Source organism: Lycium ferocissimum, unplaced genomic scaffold (assembly GCF_029784015.1).
Source record: "Lycium ferocissimum isolate CSIRO_LF1 unplaced genomic scaffold, AGI_CSIRO_Lferr_CH_V1 ctg28478, whole genome shotgun sequence".
NCBI classification, from domain to species: domain Eukaryota; kingdom Viridiplantae; phylum Streptophyta; class Magnoliopsida; order Solanales; family Solanaceae; genus Lycium; species Lycium ferocissimum.
In genome coordinates, this window is record NW_026724282.1 from 1 (window position 1) to 5,742 (window position 5,742).

Consider the following 5,742-nt stretch of genomic DNA (forward strand, 5'->3'; position numbering starts at 1 on the left):
ACCCCCAATCTTTTTTTTGGGGCCAGTCGGAAGGGGGGAATGTGTACTGTTTAGAAGCTTATATGATTGCGTGTGTTAAGACGATAAATGCATGACGTACGGTGCCTCCGTATTCGGGCCTCGGTACTCCGGCCCGCCCTCTAGGCGGGTCGTGACATTTTTCCCTTTATTTCTAATTACCCAAGTCCCAAAAGGCAAAAGAAATCAAAAACCCGTATGCGCGCTACGCCGCAACGAACCCATGAAAGAACGAAAATCATACCACTCGCCGAATCCATCTTCGAAATCCCCAATTCGCCTTCCATCATATATACAAAAGTAACTTTAACCTTATATATGCAATGTAAATTTCATCAAAGGGCCCCCCTCAACCCTACCTAGCTCCTCCCCCTAGAAGTAGTGCTTGAACATGAATCTCATTTAGGAAAAATTTAAAGATTGTGAACGAAAACTATTATTTTCATTTAAAAATACATCTCAAAAAATTAATGATACTTTCAATAGCATCTCAATTTAAAAACATGAAGATATCGACAGGTAGTATTTGCAAAATTGAAATAAATTTATTGTCGACGTTGCATTTGGAGTCATAATTCTCACTAATCAAAATATGAAAAAGAACACACGCACGTAATGTTTCCAAGAAATTCAAGATACAATATATATACATAAAAAAAATATTTACCTATATTAAAATTTTCCAAGGAAGGGGTCTCATATAACACACATTTTAGAAGGGTGACGTGCCACTGATCGAATTAACGGGGTAATCTCCATCACACAAATTCACACAACTTATCTAGATCTGGATATAATAAACTAAAAAACTTTGATTTCATGCTATAGGTTTCCTCTATAAATAGTTCCTTATGACAACCTTATTTTCACATCAACCAAACAACAAGATCAACATTTAAGATCCCTCAATTCCTATAGTGCAATGGCAATGAAAGTTGTGGTGGTGTTGTTTCTTGCAATGCTTGTTTTCTTGGGCCATAATGCTATGGCAGAAGAATCTAAGGACCTAATATTGTGTCGAGCATTATGTGAAATAACGTGCAAAGGAAAGCCTAAGTGCCTACCCAGATGCATCGCCATATGCCTTTCAACTGTATCAGTTGATACTAGTAATGAGGTTGAAATTCGAAACCATGTTTTAATTTCTAGTCCAATATGGTTACTACGCCTTTCTGACGTTTTCATTTTTTTTTTTTTTTTTGATAGATAGACATGGGAGACTCAATAAAATTGATGACTCAAAGCCAAACATTAATATAAGACGCTTTAAACGTTAATTATTTATAGACCTTGGACAATATAAATACCTCTCCTTTTGATATTTGTTCCCTTGGCCATTGTTCCAAATTCTGGTACAATATGGTAACTATGCCTTGCTACATTCTCACGTTTTCATTTTATTTCTTGTGATAGATAGACAGGGGTGACTCAATAAACTTGGTGACCTAAAGCCAAACAATAATATAAGACACTTTCAAAACATTAATTATTTATAGACTTTGGAAAACATAAATACCTCTCCTTTTGATATTTGTTCCCTTGGCGATTGTTTCATATTTCTCATCCAATATGGTAACTAATACTTCTCGCTTTGCTACTTTTGTTTTTTGCTTCCGGATTTAACACGTTATAACGTTTTTATTTTATTCTTTGTGATATATAGGCAGGGAGGCTCAATAAAATTGGCGCCCTAAAGCAAAATATTAATATAAGACACCGTAACATTAATTATTTATAGACTTTCGACAATATAAGTACCTCTCCTTTTGATATTTGTTCCCTTGGTCATTATTCCAAATTTCTCATCCAATATGGTAATTAACACTCCTTGCCTTGCTGCTTGTGTTTTCACGATCTGATTTACCATGTTATAACATTTTCATTTTATTTTTTGTAGTGTTTAGGGATTGAATTTTAACATTTTCTAACATTTTTTTTTTTAATTCTTTAGCCTTACACAACTATGTTTCTGGTTAATTTTGCAGATAATGAGAAGTTTGGAAGTTGCATGACAAGCTGCAGTGAGAACTATTGCATTGGCAATGCTCTAGAGAAAAGCTTAAGAAGAAGCATTAATTTGCTCTAAGAAATAAGTAAAACACTATGTACAGTATTAAATACTTTGTGGTTGTAATTTTCTAAATTATGTAATTGTTATGCACGCTTTTATATTGAATAAAAATCTAGTGCTTCTTGTTAAAGCACAAGAGAAGTTACTTTCTATATATGACATTCTAGCAAGCTTTTGTGGAAACAAAATCGTATGTCAACAAAATAATTAAAACCTAAGTCTAAATTAAATTGATCAATTATATGTAATAATAAAAAGAAAACAAAAACAAGTCAAAATTTTAAACTTACATGAATGGATTTTTTTTGAGTTAATACAGATATGGAATGACCTAAGTAATAGGGTGCACACTTTAGGCAATTATAGAATTCAAAGTATTGCTATTGTATTTTTTTTTTCCGAGGTGATATTGTGCACGAATTGTGTGACCAACAAATTTTCATAATAAGGACAGAACTTGTAGAAAGTAGAAAGCTTCTTTGTGAAGTTATATTAATATTTTGTGAAGTATTAATTTCATAATAAGGATAGAATTTTCATAATTGAAGCTCTATATATACACACACACACAGATATATATATATATATATATATACTGGATACTGGATACTGGAACCCGTGCCAGCATGGGCCTAACATATATTTATAATTTAATCGATGCAATTATAAGAATCTTTCAATATATCCTACGATGTTTCTTTATTACAATTAATCAACATTTCAAAACTAATTCAATTTTATCTCTATGCAATTTTAAGAAATTTTCAACATATTTGACGACCTTTTTTGAAAGTCACGCGGGAAAAGCTAGAGTTTTGGAAGCATGGGGTCTATAATTTGTGTTATAGTATATTTTTTCAGATTATTTAAAATGCTTTGAGGCGTTATATATTTGTGTGATAATAAATTATTTCATTAAGCGTAAAATTAATATCGAATATATATTTTTAACATTAGTAAAAATATTATTAAGAACAACAACAATATTATAATCTTTGAGTTCCTTATTTCATCTTTAATATGTTGTGTAAATAAAATCTTAGTAGTGGAGTAATTGACAATTGAAATATATGAAAAATTGAATCACTAAAATGAACAAGTTCTGGAAAAGTTGTCAGGCAAATTGAAAAGACAAATGCATTGTGATCCAAAATTAATAGGTGGGGTCCACTGCCCTTTGATTGGCTAGCGCGCCCACATGTGACCAACACCTGTGTGTTCTAGCCTCTTCTATATTATATATATATACACTAGATTATGTTTGAGCACGGGCCCAATAATATTGACAATCATATATTTTTTGGTTTCTCAGTTCGGTATTTATTTCCCGATCCAATTAATTTGAATTCGTGCAAGGAAACAAAAGCGAAGTCAGAATTTATAGTTTATGGGTTGTGAATCCCAATTTTTTTTATTTATCAAAGGTGTTCTGAATATATTATTTATTCATGTTAAATGAAATTTTAAGTATAAATATAGAGTTTGTGCCTAAACTAATGGGTTCTGCCGAATCCATAATTGCAATGCTAGCTCTGCCCTGCCAGGATGCCCTACTTAGGGGATAAGGCGTTCCGCACTAAAGTCGAAATCTGGCGACTCAAACTCGGCCCCGAGCCTTAATTGGGGTATTTAAAAAAGTAATTAATTATCACTTCATCATAATCTTTTGTGGTTTTGATAGTATTTCTCATTCGTTTAATCAAACTTGAGACCTCTAATTAAGAACGAAAGAGTAATTATAATTAATTTCATTTATCTCGAATAAATCAATTTTAATAAATAAATTTTGAGCATAAGCTATATCAATTATGCAGTTGTCTACTACCGTAACAAAGTTTAGCTATCAATATGAAGATTAAGACCCTTGGTGACAGCAAAATATTCACTATATTATTAGTATAGCAAAGATGTGGATTTAGATTTTGAAGTTTATGAGTTGCTATGAAAATCTCAAATTAATTTACTACGATAACTGAACAAAAGCTACTGATTGCTTGAAAAGCGTATCTAAAGTTTCGGATCCGCCATGGTTTAGAAGTCTTACATTATTTTTCATAAATATATCTCGATTTATTTGTAGCATCCTTCTATAGAAGCAATGTTAACATTTTTCTATCACGTGAATATCATTGAAACTTATATAAATCTTCACTTTTTCCAAACTTTTGTAGCTTATTCCATTATGTTCGTAAAAGATTTAATTTCAAATTTATCAGTGTTAGAAGAACGATTATATATGTTCAAGCGACACTTTCCTTTAACAGAACAAGGAAAGTCATTGACTTGTAAGTTTTCTAAGTTCCTTTACTTTTATATTGGATTTTTCATTTGCTAAAAATAAACTTTATACGGTCAATTAATTGTTAGATTTTCAAAATAAAGTTCGTTTTGTTCGGGTATACTTTGCAAATTATTATTAAATTATGTTATAATTGTTTGAGGTAAAAAATAAAAAGAATAAGAGTAAGGCACGCACAGAATAAAAATTAATCCTCTGTAGAAAAGAAATAAAAATGAATATCCATAAAACTTCCATTACAATTTTAAAATAAAGTATATATGAAAAGAGATATATACCTTTTCATATTTTGTTAAAAAGTTCCTCACTTAACTACATAGTTGTAATCTCAAATTATTCATGTGCGAATCTTCTTTCGATTAACTTTTTACAAATTGCACTCTCTTGCTATGGTCTTTTATGTTGTGAGGATTTAAGGGCTTGTTTGAACATGATCTTCTTTTTGCAACAAAAAACATAAAAATAAAAACAATGTTTGGTTACATATTGGAGGGATTTTTTTTTTTTTTTTTTTTTTGGAAAGATGAGTTTCAAGTTTGAAAAAGTGATTTTGACCAATTTTTCATGAAAATTATTTTTTTCAGTCACAAAATTTTGTTTTTCTTCGAATTTTAATGTTGTCCAAATACAACTTTAGTTATCAAATACTCTTTTTCAAATACTACTGTTTATCAATATCACATTTTTTTTATATCCAAACGACTAAAAAATTAACATATATTTTTTCATAAGTAAAGGCCTAAATCTATCAAGTACACAGTGTTTTGTTTATTGTTTTATTTCGAGTCAAATATTCATTATTCTAGCTATTAGGTGAAATCTTTCTAAGTTACTTTTTTTTATTTATTTCCAACTATGCATTTACAGTAATAAGGTTTAAAAAATTGTCTAATATATGCTAAATTCTGTTCTATTATCAAATTGTTTAATAAGGTTTTACAAATTAAACTAAATATTTGAAAAATTACATTCTACTTCATTTAATTTTTTATTTGGGATATACTTATGAAAAGACAAATCACCCCTAATTGATGCAACAGACAAACATCAATTTGATTTAACTTCAAATTGGGGAAATGAGGAAATGAGAACTTCGATTGGCGTGTCAGATTAGCATTTAAGAGGGCTGACAAGGTGGTCGGCAACATCATAAAATATTTTTTTACTCTTACTGCATAATGTACACCAGTTCTAAGCTGGATATTTTTGATGAAATGACGAAACTGCCCTTGGCCATGCTCTTTGCTAGATATTTAGCAGGAATGGATATTATGTGAGTGGACAAAAATTGCCCTTGGTCGTCCAAGGCTTCACCTTTCGATATATACTAGATGGTGTGTTGCACGGGCAATTT

At 30.5% G+C, this 5,742-nt stretch overlaps 1 long non-coding RNA gene across 1 annotated transcript; it reads left to right on the top strand.

The window, feature by feature from the left end:
- Positions 1 to 899: 899 nt before the first annotated feature.
- On the top strand, positions 900 to 2,241 carry LOC132043749 (uncharacterized). The gene is made up of 2 exons (XR_009411931.1): positions 900 to 1,135; positions 2,004 to 2,241. It is a non-coding gene; the product is annotated as an uncharacterized LOC132043749 (long non-coding RNA).
- Positions 2,242 to 5,742: the final 3,501 nt, after the last annotated feature.